The sequence below is a fragment of the Triturus cristatus genome, chromosome 10 (assembly GCF_964204655.1).
Source record: "Triturus cristatus chromosome 10, aTriCri1.1, whole genome shotgun sequence".
Lineage (NCBI taxonomy): Eukaryota > Metazoa > Chordata > Amphibia > Caudata > Salamandridae > Triturus > Triturus cristatus.
In genome coordinates this window covers 883,933,491-883,950,297 of record NC_140593.1, presented here as the reverse complement: position 1 = coordinate 883,950,297, position 16,807 = coordinate 883,933,491, and the positions used below count along the sequence as shown (strand labels likewise).

The 16,807-nt window shown below is 47.5% G+C and overlaps 1 long non-coding RNA gene across 21 annotated transcripts in view; it reads right to left on the bottom strand.

Moving 5' to 3' along the window:
* Positions 1 to 16,807, bottom strand: part of LOC146796168 (uncharacterized) — a 94,712-nt gene that overhangs the window by 33,050 nt on the left and 44,855 nt on the right. For 4 of the 21 annotated variants that reach the window (XR_014969563.1, XR_014969567.1, XR_014969555.1 and 1 more), the window contains one exon: positions 12,002 to 12,770. The exons of 13 other annotated variants lie outside the window; for them this stretch is intronic. This is a non-coding gene — a long non-coding RNA (uncharacterized LOC146796168). Of the gene's footprint in view, positions 1 to 11,993; positions 12,771 to 13,698; positions 14,296 to 16,807 lie in introns of those variants that run through there. 4 more of the 21 variants (XR_014969562.1, XR_014969554.1, XR_014969556.1 and 1 more) reach the window with 3 other exon arrangements.

The window sequence follows — 16,807 nt, the reverse complement described above, 5'->3', positions numbered from 1 at the left end:
CACTCGTGGGTCGACGAGGAGGACCTGCTCAGGGAATCCGCTAGGACATTGGATACTCCTGGCAGGTGTACTGCTGTGATCATGATTTGATGACTGAGAGACCAGTCCCAAATTCTTTGAGCTAACCTGGAGAGACTTGGGGATTTTGTTCCGCCCTGTTTGTTCACATAGTGCATACAGGTTGTGTTGTCTGTCTGTATAAGCACTGATTCTCCTTGGATCAAGGGCAGAAAGGACTTTAGAGCGAGATAAATCGCCATCAACTCCAACCTGTTGATGTGCCAAGTTCTTTGGTGTGTTGACCATCTCCCTTTTACCGAGAGATCCTCCAAATGCGCGCCCCATCCCTCTAATGAGGCGTCTGTCGTGATTGTCCAGTCCGGCGGTACCAACAGAAAAGACGTGCCTTCTGTCAAGTTGGCTGGATTTCCCACCATGCGAGTGCTGACCTAATTTGATCTGTGACACGTACCATGTCGTGGAAAGAACCCGTTACTTGACGCCACTGAATATCCAGTGCTTCCTGAATAGGACGTGTTCTCAGCCTGCAATGGGGAACTAAGGCAATGGAGGATGACGCCATCCCCAGAAACGATTTTAACAATCTCACAGAAACTGACTCTTTTGACTTGATCAAAGCCACCAACCGTAGAATCTTTTGCAGACGCTCTTGGGAAAGAAACGCTCTTGCTGATACCGTTTCCAGAGTTGCTCCCAGAAAATCCCTTTGCTGAGCAGGAGGAGGTTGGGATTTCGCTGCATTTATGGACAGACCTAATGAGCGAAACACGTTCTGGCATAGAAGTATGTGTTGTTTTAGGTGAGTGCTTGACCTAGATTTCAGGAGAAAATCGTCCAGATATGGAAAAATTTGCACTCCCTGAAGTCGCAGAAACGCTATTACTGGAGCTAGTACCTTCGTGAACACACGAGGGGCCGAGCGCAGACCAAACGGTAACACTTTGAATTGGTAATCGTGTTGACCCACTCGAAAGCGCAGGAACTTGCAATGCCTTTGTAATATAGGAATATGAAAATAGGCATCCTGGAGATCTATGGTTGCCATGAAATCTTCCTGCGAGAGTAGACGCAAGATGTCTACTAGCGTCATCATACGAAAGGATTGGCTCTTTAGGTATTTGTTTAGTGCCCTTAGATCGAGGATGGGCCTCCACTCTCCGTTCTTCTTCGTGATCAGAAAAATCGGGAATAAAAACCCTTTCCCCTTTGAGATACTGGCACCAGTTCTACAGCTCCCTTCTGCTTTAGAAGTCGAACTTGATGCAAAAGTTCTTTCATGTGAGCAAGTGGTGGTCCGGTGGGTGGTGTGGAAGGAGGGAATTTGGTGAATTCTAAGGCGTGTCCTTTTTTCACAATGTCCAAAACCCAACGGTCCCTTGTGATGGAGGACCATTGAGAAAAGAACAGAGAGATTCGACCTCCAACCCTGCATGTCCGGAAAGAGTCACTGTCTTTTAGATGCGTTTCCTCTGTATGAGGATTTCCCTCCATACAACTTGGAGGCCTGCTGTCGTGAAGATTGCTGTTGCTGGCCATTCGAATATCGGTTGGATCCTTGATTATAGGGTCTGTATTGATTACTACCCCTTCGAAAATTGGAGGAGGAGGTGCCGCGTCCGCGTGCACCACGAAAATTTTGCCTTTGAAATTGTAGGTTTCCTAAGGATCTAGCTGTTTCAGTATCCTTCTTTATGGACTGGAGTGCCTCATCAACGTGACTTCCAAATAACACCTCGCCGTCGTAAGCCATGTTAAGGATCATGGACTGTACCTCCTGCCGAAAGGATGTTGATCTTAACCATCCTTGCCTGCGCAGAACAGCCGCTCCGGCAAGCTGACGGAACCCCGTGCAGGCGATGTCTACTGCACAATCAATTATCTCCGCCGATGCTGCTTCTCCCTCTTGAAGCAACTTCATTGCTTCTGCCTTAGATGGCTCCGGCAACTCTTGCAACACATCTGAAATATCAGCCCACACTTGTCAGTCATAGCGACCCAAAATGGCCAAGGCATTAGCTGCTCTAACCACAGTAGAGGCCATTGAAGAGAACTTACGCCCTATGGCATCCATTCGACGTCCGTCACGATCCGGTGGTGCGGTGACAGTCGACGCCGGATTTTTTGCCTTACGTTGCGCTGCCTGCGTAACGACTGACTCAGGTTTAGCCTGTCCCGTGAGGCATGCTGGGGTTCCTATTGGTGCCTTATATTTCTTCTCTAATCTAGGCACCTGTGCCGGCAAGGTATTCGGTGTTTGCATCAACTTCTTGCCTTCTTCCCAAATAAATTCCACAATAGTAAGAATAGCATGAGTGTTTAAAAGGTTGACTCTTAAAATCATACAGGAAACAATCTTCCTCTCTGCGCTCCGTTGTCAGTTTAAAACGTTGCGCCGCCCTTTCCATTAGCTGGTGAAAATTCGCTATGTCCACTGGAGGTGAATCCCCTGTTACTATCTGAGAGGGGGATGGAGTTTGTGCTTGGTAATTGTCCCACTCCGCCATATCATCGTCATCGTTATCCACATCCCCACTATCATCTGGGATTTCACCCTCTTCTGTTTCTTGAGGGACTTCCTGCGGAGGCTCATAGTGAGGCAACAATCTCTCTGGGACCTGCCTTGGTGGTGCAGACGGTAGCAGAGGTAAAGGATTTACATTTGGTATCGGTGGTATAGTTGTTGGAACCACAGGAGTTAACGGGACCTCAGAACGCTGTGGAGATAGAGGAAAGCGTGGATTGTAGTCGTCCAACATGCGTTGGAGATTAGTTATGAGCGACAATGGAAGAGTCGCCGTTGCATGTTTCACAGGCACCTGCTGTATGTAAACTGGGTCTTCACCCTCACTGCTGTCATCCTGGCATTTAATTATCAAGTCGGATGGGCTTTGCGCCGTTCCAAAGGACTCCGGTAAACCCTCGGACTCCTGATCAGAATCCGTAGCAAATAAAGGGGAGGGAGGCTGCGCATCCCCTACAGGAATAATCTCTTCCTGCCTATCGAGGCTAGCACCAGTTGGTAATGGTGTCAAAGGAACCCCAGTGAATGATGAAAGCGACGCTGAAGTTGCATGAGGTAGCTGTTCCCTCCTTGACCTTTGGGCAGACGAAATCTTGTTCACCTTTATCTTTATGAATGAACCTGCCGTCGACTGCTGCATGGTATGCACTGTGGACGTCTTCAGCGAAGGCCTCGTCGACGGAGCTGTTGATAATGGAACGCTGGTCGACGGAATAAACGTCGACGGAATCTGTGCCAACGAAATAGACGTCGACGGAGCAGTCGCCGACGGAGCCGACGTCGCTTTAGTCGACGAAGCCACCGTCGACGGGATCTTCTTCGACGAAGTGGACGCCGACGAGATCGATAAAGTCTTCGTCGACGACACGGGTTGCGTCGACGGTACCTTTACCTTCTTCGTCGACGACGACGATGTAATGGGCAAAATAGAAGTCACCGCCCTTGAAGTACTGATGGTCACCGTCGACGAGGATAACGTCGACAGAACACTCGTCGACGACGAAGCAGCCGATGTCGTCGTCAGAGTCACCGTCGACGAGCCAGATACAGCAGATCTCGTCGGCAGCAGCATAGTCGACGAGGCGGACAGTCTTTTTCCCGAGGACTGGGAAATAGACGCCTCTTCAGCCTGAGAACTATGTCCCGAAGGCGACAAAACAGTAGGTGAGACCACAGAAGTGGTAGCTGACAGTTTCTTTTTCTTGAGGAAAGGAGATGGTAACTCCTGCACACTACTGCGCTTAGAGGCTGACTGAGAACGGCCAGAAAGAAGACTTTCCATGTCAGACACTGGGTCATCTTTATCCTTCAGTCTCTGAAGCCATATTAAGAGACGGCCTTCTCTGTCCTTTAAAGTCTTTGTAGAAAAAGTTCTACAAAATTTACATTTTGCCACTTCATGATCTGGGTACAAACAGTAATGAATATGCTACTTACCAGTATGCATCTGTTCTTGGCATGTAGGGCTGCTGACATTCATATCTGTGCATAGATCGCCGCCTAGTGTTGGGTCCGGATGTTTGCACGTTGTTGTCCTGGAAGAGTCTTCGAAGTATCCTGGGATAGGTGACTCCTCCCCTGGACTACAGTGCGCATGGGCATCCTCTCCATCCTCAGATTGTTTTTCGCCATTGTGGCAGTGATGGAGTAGATACAGAAAGTGATGACCATGCTTACAGTAATTCTGAGAGCTGCAGCTGTTACAGGCGCCGGGGAGGACGATATGAATGTCAGCAGCCCTACATGCCAAGAACAGATGCATACTGGTAAGTAGCATATTCAGTTCGAGGCATGTGGGCTGCTGAATTCATATCTGTGCATAGAATACATAGCAGTACCTCCTATTAGCGGCGGCTACCAGTGCCAGCTGCAGCGGTCTGAAAAAGAGTTTTGAGAACAGCCTGTCCTACAGCTGCCTGCTGTTTTGATTGCACATCTACACAATAGTGTTTGGTAAATGTGTGTGTGTAGTGGACCAGGTGGCTGCTCTACATATGTCATGCAGGGGAATGTTTCCTAGAAAAGCCATGGAGGCCCCTAACTTACGTGTTGAGTGGGCTCGTGGGGGAATCGTTAATGTGCGTTTAGCCTTTTGATAGCAAATTTGAATACATTTAACGATCCATCTGGCTATACCTGCTTTGGAGATAGCGTTACCTTTGTGGTGTGGGGCAAAGGCAACGAAAAGTTGTTTTGTCTTCCTAAAGATCTTAGTCCTGTTGATATAGTACATGAGGGCTCTCTTCACATCTAGTGTATGGAGTGCTCTTTCTGCGACAGTTTGTGGGTTTTGAAAGAAAACAGGCAGTTCAATAGTTTGATTCATGTGGAACTGCGATATCACCTTGGGCATGAATTTGGGGTTGGTACGTAGTACGACCCTGTTGGCGTGAACCTGTATAAATGGCTCTTGAACGGTTAGTGCCTGGAGTTCACTAACTCTTCTTAAAGAAGTGATCGCTACTAGGAAAGCTACTTTCCAGGTAAGGAATTGAATCTCGCATGAGTGTAGAGGTTCAAAGGGTGGACCCATCAGGCGTGTGAGGACCAAGTTGAGGTTCCACAGTGGAACCGGTGGGTGGCTTGGAGGAATTACTCGTTTGAGTCCTTCCAAGAATGCTTTGATGGCAGGCACTTTGAATAAAGAGAGGTGCTGCCTGGTTTGGAGATAGGCTGATATTGCGGTCAAATGGACACGGATAGAGGTGTACGCCAGATTGCATCTGTATAGGTGTAAGAAGTAACAAATTATGTTTTGGATGGATGCGTCTAGCGGGTTAATGTCATTATTATTGCAATAAATGACAAACCTTTTCCATTTGGCTGCATAGCAAGCTCTGGTAGTGGGTCTTCTAGCTTCCTTAATGATGTCCATACAGTCAGGTGGCAGGTTTAGGTAGCCAAACTCTAGGACTTCAGGAGCCAGATCGCCAGGTTCAGCTGTTGCGGATCTGGGTGCTGTATCTCTCCATGGTTCTGCGTCAAATGCGCGGGTTTGATCCGCAGCCTTTGATGCGGCACCATGGAAAGTTCGAGAAAAGTGGTGTACCATGGCTGGCGTGCCCACGTTGGAGCAACCAGGACGAGTGTCAGGGAGTGTTGTCTGAGTTTGCGAGCCACCAGCGGTATCAACAGCGCTGGGGGAAAAGCGTACGCAAAGCTGCCGGACCAGTTCATCCATATCGCATTGCCCTGCGATTGTGGATGTGGGAACCTGGCGGCAAAGCTTTGGCATTTTGCGTTTTCGCTTGTGGCGAATAGGTCTATCTCTGGATGACCCCATTGCTGGAAGTACGGTTGGAGTACTGATGGGTGTAACTCCCACTCGTGCATCTGGTGGCTGTGTCTGCTGAGCAGATCCGCCATCTGGTTGTCCTTGCCGGGGAGGTGTTCCGCCATGAGGAACATGTTCCTCTGAATGGCCCACTTCCACATGCTCTGAGCCAGATGAGACAACTGTGGAGAGTGTGTTCCTCCCTGCTTCTGTATGTAGTACATGGCGGTCATGTTGTCCGTCCGGATCAACACGACTTTGTTGCACAAGTGTACTTTGAATGCTTTCATTGCCAGGAAGATTGCCATCAGTTCCAGAAGGTTGATGTGCATCTTCTTTTGTTGTGTTGTCCATAGTCCCTGCACTGTGTAGTTGAGTACATGAGCTCCCCATCCCTGGAGAGACGCGTCCGCTGTCAGTATTATTTGTGGAACAGGCTCTTGGAACGGTCGGCCCTTGCAAAGGTTTTGTGGATTCCACCAATGCAGAGAGTTGTATGCCCGACCGCTCACCAACACTAGGTCTTTCAACTGTCCTTGAGCCTGATTCCACTGACGTGCTAAGCACTCCTGAAGCGGGCGCATATGTAGTCTCGCGTGTGGGACAATGAAAATGCAGGAGGCCATCATGCCTATCAACTGCATAAACACTTGCGCGGGAAGGGAGTGTTGTGGTTTGAACTTGGAAATCAGCATTTGCATGCGGTTGATTCTCACTAAATTTGGCTGAGCTGTGGCCGCCAGAGTCACACCTAGGTACTGTTGTACGTGTGCGGGTTGGAGATGGGATTTTGGGTAATTTAGTGAGAACCGCAGACTGTGAAGGAGGTGAATGGTGCGGGACATGTGGCTGGCACATTGCTGGGCTGACTTTGCTTGAACAAGCCAGTCGTCCAGGTAAGGGTAGATGTGCATGTGCTGCCTCCGTAGAAGTGCAGCCACAGTAGCTAGGCACTTTGTGAAAACTCTGGGTGCTGTTGTCACGCCGAAGGGAAGGACTTTGAATTGGTAGTGCTGCCCCTGAACAGTGAACCTGAGGTATTTTTTGTGTGAGGGGTGAATGGGTATGTGGAAATACGCATCTTTGAGGTCCAGCGTGGCCAGGAAGTCTCCCTGCTTGAGCAGCGGGAGGACTTGCTGTTAAGTGAGCATGTGAAAATGCTCGGAGAGAATGTAGCGGTTCAGGGGTCTCAGGTCTAGTATAGGTCTGAGTGACCCGTCCTTTTTCGGTATTAAAAAGTACAGGGAGTACACCCCCGTACCTTTCTCGTGGACGGGTACGACCTCTATTGCGCCTTTTAGTAGCATACTTAGCACTTCCTGCTGTAAGAGCGTTAAGTGCTCCGAGGGCATAGGACGGTGTTTTGGAGGTATTGTGGGTGGAGTCGAGGTTAATTCTAGGCAGTAACCGTATTTGACAATATCTTTGACCCACCTGTCCGTGGTGATGGAGTTCCACGTGGACAGGAACCTTTGTAGCCTTCCCCCGACAGGTGTTATGTGGTCGGGAGGAAGGGAGAGGGCGTCACTGTTTGTTCTTGGGGGAGGACCTGGTGTTGCCGTATCCGCGTCCTCTGCCCTTTGTGCTTGAGCCACGATAACCACCCCGGGTGTTTTTATCGTAGGAGCTTTGTGTGTTTCCCTTGTTGTAGGTTTGCTGTGACCCCTGTCCTCTACCTGCTCCTCTATTTCCGGGGCGACGAAAGGAGCCGCTCCGAAAGGACTGCGTTTGGAGAGCCCCCATGGACTTTGCAGTGTCTGTGTCCTTTTTTTATTTTCTCTAGGGTGGTGTCAACCTCTGGCCCGAATAAGTAGTCAGGGTTGACAGGCTGGTTGAGGATGTTATTTTGTACCTCAGGTTTGAATCCGGAGATTCGTAACCAGGCGTGTCGTCGCAACATGACGCTAGTGTTTATGGCTCTGGCAGCTGTATCCGCGGCATCCAGTGCACACTTAATGGATGTGTTTGTGAGGAGTTGTCCCTCCCTGATGAGGATCTCTGCTCCCTCTTTGAATTGGTCAGGGAGATGTTGGAGTAATTGTTCTAATGTGTCGTAGTGTGCTCGATCGTAGCGAGCGAGGAGCGCCTGAGTATTGGCAATGCGCCATATGTTAACTGCCTGGGCCGCAACCCGTTTGCCGGAGGTCTCTAGCACCTTGGACTCTGTCCGGGGGAGGAGCATCACCTGTATGCGAGTGTGCCCGTTTGCGAGCATTCGCAACTACTATGGAATCCAGAGGTAACTGGCCTCTAATGTAGGTAGGGTCCCCAGGCGCCGACCTGTATTTCTGGTCGATCCTGGGGTTTATTACTCTTGGTGGTTCCTTGAAGATGTCCTTTGCTGGCTTGAGGACACCCTTCAACATGGGTAGAGTTTTTATATTCCTTTCTGAGGATGCGAAAGTATCCATGAGAAAGTCGTCCTCGACGGTGTCAGAGTGGAGTTGCACACCATGATTGGCCGCAGCACGTTCAATGAGGGCGTTGAATGCGGCAGTGTCCTCTGTGGGAGACGTTTTTGCTCCATAGAGTTGCGGGTCCTGTGTATCCATAGGTGCACCCGAGTCTACAGGGTCATCTCAAGCTTGGTCACGGTCCTGTTGGCCTTCAGGGTCCATCTCTCCGGGGTAGGGGACGTGGTCACCCATGTAGTCCTCCAAACGTCTGTTTCGGAGTGTGTGGGAGAGAAGGACTGTGGATCTTGGTAAGGGGAATGGAGAGGTTCGTAAAGAACTGGTTCCGAAGCCACTGGCAGCTTTTTCTTAAGCGTTCGGCAGGCGTGATCGTGGTGTGGGTGACCCGTCTTCTGATTTGGAACAGTTTTGGGGCCGTGGATGGCGGCAGGCCAAAAGTGATGTTGGCTGGTGCCGAAGAGGCTGTCGGAGCTTTTATCGGCGCGGAGCCCAACGTGTCCTGGAGGACTGCTTTGTGTTTGATGCGTTGCGCAGCAACGGGCCGCACCTGGAGCGCCATCGATTCTTTTGCGCCGACCGGTTCTGTAGAGGCGGGCGTGGACTTCTTCGGCGCCAGTGGGTCATCGAGTCGAGGAGCGGTAGTGGCCGTCGGCGAGTGTGCCTTTGGTGGTGCTGTCGAAGCGGTGTGAGACGCAGCAGGCAGTTTGACCTTTGGGGTCGGAGCCGATTGCTTCGGTGCCGGGAGCCGAGTAGGTTTGGTGGCACCGAAGGTCTTTTTCCGTGTGTCGGCGCCGACGTCAGCTACTGCAAGTTCGGCACCGAAGTCTCGTTTGGTGCGGTCGGTGCCGACGGGTTTTGCTGGCGTCGAAGGTGTGGTGGGCCTCAATACGACCAGCGTCACTTTTGGTTTCGGTTTCTGGTGAACCAATACAGCTTTCGGTTTCGAAGAAGGGAAACCAGCCGTTTTGGGTAGTAATGGCTGCCGCTGAATGTCCGAGGCCGGGCCAGAGGGCGGGGCCGAAGAACTGCGGGATAGGTCTTGGGTAAGGCCCGAAGGCGATCCCTCGACCGGATTGATAGACTGGCGTACTGGGATATCCTCAGTCTGTACGGGTAGGCCTTGCTCGTCACCGGAGCTACTCTCTTGGCCCCTAAGGCCTCATTGTAGTCTCCTACCTCGGTGTCGGCTTCATCTCTGTGAAAGAGTCGTTCTTCGACGTCCTCCGATCCGGAGTCGTGTTCGGAAGCGGGGCTGGAGGGTAGGTTCTCCACGTCTTCGACATCTTCGTCCTCGGTGCTGAAGATGTTGGTCGGGGCCGGTGCCGCTTGCTGCGCTTCGAGTCTCGCTGCTCGTCGATTCCGGAGAGTCTTCTTGGATCGGAATCGGGCACAGGCCATACATGTAGACTCGTCGTGATCCGGTGAAAGGCATTTGTTGCACACCGGGTGGACGTCGACATGGGGATATTTCGCATTGCATACAGGACACCGCTTGAATGGTGTCCTTGATTCCATCGTCGATGACGGGTCGATGGTCGGGTAAGATGCGAAAAAGTTGGTTCTGGAAGTTAGTAAACTAACAAAGATACTATCGATACCGATCGGGAACAGTACAGACGCGAACTAAAGGCCTTTTGGCCTGGAAAAGTTTTTCCTAACTGGAGTCAAGATAAGCACATCCGAACCCAATGGCGGAAAAAAACAATCTGAGGATGGAGAGGATGCCCATGCGCACTGTAGTCCAGGGGAGGAGTCACCTATCCCAGGATACTTCGAAGACTCTTCCAGGACAACAACGTGCAAACATCCGGACCCAACACTAGGCGGCGATCTATGCACAGATATGAATTCAGCAGCCCACATGCCTCGAACATACACTTACTGTGTGGGTCCTCAGAAAATAAACGCAGCTTTCCACACGAAGAACATGGTCTAAACAAAGATTTCTTACTTGAAGACATTCTGACTGACAAAAACTGAGCAGAGCTCAGGGAGACTCCCTGTCACACGACGTGCGGTAGAAAATCTGAGGTGAGGAGCTCTGAGGAGAAGGTTCTAGAGAGGAGCTGGCGCCTGATTGGCTGTAGTTTGGACTAACATAATGACAGATAGACTACGAATGTCTTTTTTCTCTTTCCATGTATCTCTATGGAAATTTCATATAGGGACATTCTTGATGTTATCACTTACTTATATCTCTGTTTTATATGATTACTTATGTATATATATATATAGATATATAGATATATTATGGATGTATATATTGCTATATTATTTACCGTGGGACTCCCACTCCCGACGACGGGGAATATTCAAGCATGTGAATCTATGAAAGACACCCCAATACTGGAGAACACATCCGAGCCCGATGGCGGAAAATAACAATCTGAGGATGGAGCCGAAGCCCATGCGCAATGTGATCCAAAGGAGGAGTCACCGACATCGTGACTTCCAAAGACTTTCCAAGAGGAAAAACAAACTGCACACATCCGGGCCCAACACCAGGTGGCGATCTATGCAAAAGTGTGTAATCTGCAGCTCATATGCCTCGAACAACCAGTTACTTGAAGAAATATCACTTATAGAAACAAATAGCTCTCCTGGGGATACTACTGCATCTTGACAGGCATAAATCCAAAGTACGGCACCAACTGCGAGGTACACAGTCACAAGTACCCCCCAAAAGTACCTGGGAAAACGAAGTCTATGGATGATGAACAGTGTCGTGGAGTTGAGGCATCGGTGCCATGGTAGAGGCCGATTCCCTGGTTGCCAAAGGAGAGGCGTCGTGTGCACAAGGAGGCAACGTGTCAAGTCCAGGACCAAGGCAGACAGCGGCATGGCATCAGTTCTGGTGAGGCAATGTGAAGTCGAAGAGTTTGTGAATTCACCCTCGTTGGTATCGGCTCCGTGATAACAAGATGCATGCACTTACGGCAGGAAGGCCTATAACTGCAGGCATCAGAGCTGTGGTGCAAGCAGGGCCAGTACATCGTGCACTTCACAAGCTGTGCCCATGCCCTCTGTGCAAGTCGCAGCATCACTGTTTCGTCGGAGTAGTTTTTCTGGTTTTCTTTAGGTTTCTTGCAGCTTCCAACACCGAGGACAACCTCCAGAGGTCTAGAACTGGAACAGACATCTCCCGGCAGAACTCCCAGCAGTGGAGTTCAGGAGTGCTGGTGGTGCAATCTGTCCCTGAGACTTCCAAACAGGAGGCCATCAAACAAAAGATTCTTCTTCAAGCAGGTTCCCAGCAAAGCAGGTTCCAGCAAAGCTCCAGCCTTTGTCCTGTTCCTTGGCAGAAGCAGCAACTGCAGTACAACCTAGCATGGGGCAGTACTCCTCCTTACAGCTCTCCAGCTCTTGTCCATGGCAAAGGGTTCCTATTGAGTCCAGAAGTTATCTAATCAGTTCTCTGGAATTTAAGGTACAGTACTACTCCATTTTCTCTGTGGCAAGGGTCTTAGAGCCCAGTCCAAACCAGTTCTGTCCTCTCGAGTGGAGCGTCAAAACAGGGTGAAGACAGCACTGTGCAGATGAGACACTGCCTATTCAGGTGTAAGTGAAACCGCTCCCACCACTCTAAATGCAGCCATGGTCTATTCAGCTCAGGGTCACCCAGGAAAGGTAGTACACACTGAAGGGGGGGGGGGGGGGGGGGGGGGGGGAAAGAAGCTGTAGACTTTTGCAACACAACAAAAATACCTATAAATAAACTAAGCATTCAGCAGTTGGGAAAACAAAAATGAAGTATATTGTTTTTGTAGTTTTGAAGTGAGCTGGAAAGCGATTTTATTAGCGCTGAAACAAATCAAGACACTATGCACAAATAATAAATATTCACAGAAACCCAATTTCCACACATTTGTTTGCTGTATATTTATCAATAAAATATGTCTGTGCAAATTTAGTAGCCATGTCAATGGGAAATTTCCTACTCGAAGTGGCAACTAAATAAAACAAGATGCTTTGGTTACTTTAAAAAAATCATCCTGCCTGATGTCCATTAAAAGTAGATGGGTTGCGAACATTTGACGTTCTAAAAATTGGGCCATGGTTCTAAAAGGTATGGGAAGTACTGGTCTAGGAGTTCATAACCACCAGACTGTTGTGGAATAACTTCAAGAACTGGAGTTTAAGCAATCACATTCCAAAGTAGGTCTGAACAAGTCATGTTTACTACTACTACAGGCAAATTTCACAACCATGGTCGAGTGATCATGAGTCTTCCAAGGAAAGGAGCCCATGCCCTAACAACAACTAATACATCACAGCCTACCCGAATAGCCCAAAAATCGTTATCAAATGGTGGTTAGTAAAGGGAGCTTGGAGGCTGAGAACGTGAGATGACCTTTAGTTGGGCTTAGTAGGTACAGAGGTAATTAAACATTAAAAAGTGTGCAAAATAAAAACACCAAGCCCATCCATGCTACAAAGGCAGTAAACTTTAGGCTGCAGGGAGTAAGAGCTCAAAGCAAAGCTCCAGTTGCTTGAAACAGTCATGGGCACGATTCATCTTCTAGATCACCTGTGGCCTCATCTGGAATATTAAGAGTGTAAAAAATGAGAAAGGTTTTGAGTTGTCGGACAAATCAAGGATTTCTCCAGTTCCACGGTTCCCATCAATCCCTTATGTCACACTTCATCAGTATGCAGCTTCCCCCAAAAATCAAATGGCAAGATGAAAGAATAAAGGAGTCTACAATTGAATAGTCGCTCTGGTGACGGGCCCAGGTCAGCAAACGAAGGAGAGTCCATTCTGCGATACGGGACAAAATTACATCAAACTGAGGACAGGGTTTGAGACACTCCTACTTAAAGCCATTACTGAAGGACAGGGTGGCAGCCGACCCGATAGGAGTCAATGTAATTACATTCTAGCAAGTTAAAGCCCAAATCACTACTACACTGGCCAACAAAATCTTAAAATTGTGATCGAAATCACCTAGCTTTGCCTAATCATACAAAACATGCAGACTATTCAATTGTGCAACCAAATGTGTGTTGGTTCTTTAGCTAGCAGGTGTCCATGTTGGGAACCTCTAATCACTATGCCATTCACATGAGTGACAAGACTTGGCTTTGGTTTGGTACCCTGCTTAGTGTGCTTTTCCCCCAGTTTGTGCTACTGGTGACACCTATAACAAGAAATGGGTTGATCGAGGTAAATGGAGAGGAGGGGGGACATGAGGGCTCAGGGGTGGGTAGAGGTAAAGGGAGGTGAGGGTGACTTTAGGCTTCGGGTGAGGAGAGGTAAAGGGAGGGAAGGGTGAATTTAGCGTTCAGGGGCGGGTACAGGTAAAGGGAAGTAAGGGTCACTCTAGAGGTTCGTTGGAGGTAAAAGTGAAAAACATTTTGAAATCACCACAGGTTTGCTGATGAATGGAAACATTGTCTAAATTCTAAAAGTTAGCCAACACATAAGTAAATGTGACACTGCAGCAAACGTTAATTCAGAAAAACACATACTGTATGGCAAAAATCTTTAACACCTTTAAACTTCATTACTAACAGCCAGATAAAATGTATGTTCCGGAAATTGGTTACATGCCACAAAGTTTCGTTATTGCAGGATGTCTGCATTCAGCTATTGGAAACATCAGAAAGCGCAAAAAAAGTACCATAATCCGAGCACAAGCTGCGCTAAAGAACACTAATCCAGAAATCAATCCGTAGGTGGCCAATGCTCCATGGAAGAAAAAGACACGGAGAGCAAGTGAAGCTGACAAATGATGGCACACATACCAATCAAAAAGACAATATAATTGACAATGAGGCCAACCAATGTTAGATAATGGGAGGACTAAAACAGCTATAGCTTTACGAAGACTGTTTTAGGTAAGGCTTAAAATGCGTCTTTGCAGATTCTATTCCGCATTAATAGAGAAATAAAACTACATTATGAGACCGATGTGCATGCGTCATCAAGCTGGCTTTCAAGGTCGTGATCAGTGCCGAAGAACGAATGGAGGGACCATCATATCTTGTCTCAGCTCAGGGAATAGGTTATGCCACAGAGGAAACTATTTCACTTCAGGCGCCACTATTCCGGATCTTGGAAATATCTGGCAGAAAAGGTAAAAATAATTAATCCTCTTAGAAATCGATAAGTTGCAACTTATGTAAACATGCTCCCAAGATGGAGGGCCAGTCCTACACCGAGGCAGTTCAGATTAACTTTGCGCTATTATTTTGGACTGGCAGAATTCTTATGATTAGAGACTACCAATAGCAATTGATTGAATATTCAGGATGTGGTATTATCACATACACCCTTGTATGCAGTTGTGATTTTTTTGATTTTTATTAATTCTTATTTTCTGAAACAAATCATGAATTCCTCTAAAGGTGTAGTGTCAGCAGGGTGGTTTGCTATATGTGGTGTCGCATCAAGGAAGCCAACACAATGACTCCTCTGGGAGCAGCACCATAATATCGCACAGCACTCATTTGGCAGAAAATGTTTGCACTGCCAACACTGGACGTAACTATACCGGAGATTAAGTCTTGCACCTTCATTTTATAATATTTAACGTAGGGGGAGAAAGTAAAAAGGTACTCATTTTAGTTAATCTGTAAATTACTCATTTTAAAGATATTAATTATATTGATCTGAAAGATTAGGCGACAGATGTGACTCAATTATGCACTGTTCCGAGAGGACATGTTTTATCACCAAGAAAACGGACAACATGCAAGAATGATAGCATGGAAAACAGTTCCCAGACAACGGGTTAGAATGAAAATATTGCTGTGCCTTTTCCTTATGGGGCAAGTCTCTCCAAACACAGCCTGCATTAAATCACTACTCTGAACGGTAGATACGTTTCTAGTGAAAACCTGACAACTACCTCTATTATGACGGACTGAAAATATCTACCTCTGCAGCCGTTTGAGATGTTAACAACATCACCCCGTAGAGGAGCTGCGAGAGTCCCCAATCTCAGTGCTGCTCTTGTAAGCCATCAAGGAATGCACTAGGCCAGCATTCTCCAACAAGTAGATCCTGGTAGCTCTACAACTACCTTCAAGTAGCCCTCCTATGTGCAGCCCAGCCTACTAAATTTAGAAGCTTTTCCCAGGTTGAGTTAATAAATGTATAGCAAAACAGTGTATATTTGAGACAAAAATGAGGTTCTTTTCAGAATTCATAACTGATATTTGGAGAAAACGGACTGAATTTCCAAAATATATTTAAAGCAGATATTTGAGTGATAAATCCTGACATTTGGGCGACTTTTTACAAATGTCATAATATTAGTGACAGCAGTACTGCTGCTGTGGTGGTGGTTAGGCGTTACTTACCCATCTAGAGCCTTCCATATTGACAGTCATTTTTTTACATCACTGCTGACAACCAAGCCTGATCTTGCATATTGTGGCCACTAATGTAATCTTGTCTGATGTGGTCTCTATTGCAACACTAATAGTATTAGTAGCTCTCGGGGAGTTTAATTGAGCATAAGTAGCTCTTATTACAGAAAAGGGTTGGAGACCCCTCAACTAGGCTAGGGGGAAGTCCAGTAGAGCTGAGAGGCCTTGCGCATACAGTGTACGGTAAAAAAAAACCAGTAAGAAGCAAACGTTAGAAAGGCAAATGCACAAATTACCTTGTTCATATAGTCACTGTAGAGACATCTAACTTTCAACCGAGGTCAGATAGTCCAGTCTCCATTAAGACAAGGATAAACTGTTTCAACCCTTCGTGATAGCGTGGCTGATACATATATCAGAGCCACACAACAAAGGGGCTGCCAGAAGGGACAAAACAATCACTTTAACAATTGCCAATATGCATGTCAGCATCACCCTGCTGCTGTTCGGGTCCTTCAGGAGTTACAGTACATTGCTTTCCCAAAGCAACTATGACTATCAATTAGCAAAACTATATTTAGCCATTTTGTATGTGCCCAACACCTATTGCTTACAAATAAGCTCCTGTCTTTGATACACCATCAATCATACACACACCAGAAGATGTTATGTCTTACCAGTAGCTTACCACAATGTTCCGATACACAAAATCATAAAAATATTGTTTTGAAAACGTAAACACAGTTTAACTTCATACTTTAGGAGATAAACCGCAACAAAATAAGTGCTTCCCAAAACAACAAATGGTGGAAAACTGTACTTCTAAATATTCAATTACTACATACAATCATTCGGTCTACTGTTCAAATTTAATTTTTTGTTTGACTGGATAGTCGGCTAAACCTCTGACAAGTTGAGGCACACTGAAGAAGTCAGAAGCTAGCACTGGCAGATATAAAAGCTTAATGAATAGTCAAGCGCGGCTAGTCTAGAGGTATTTGTTTTGTTAAGAGAAAAAGGCCCCCCAAAGTAGCCATTTCACAAATTAAAGTTCCTTATTCTTAACCTCTGAACATTCTCAAAGCAACATAGCAAGCAGTGTCCGCTGCTGCACTGTGCTTGCAGGACAAACTTAGGGCTTGATTCTGAGTTTGACAGTGTGGGATTGGAGTGGAACGCCACCGCCCTGCTCCCACACAGCCAGCCTCCCGCCAGATTACGAGTTACCGCATTGTCTGGCGTGCAGTCCTGCAGCGTTGCCTG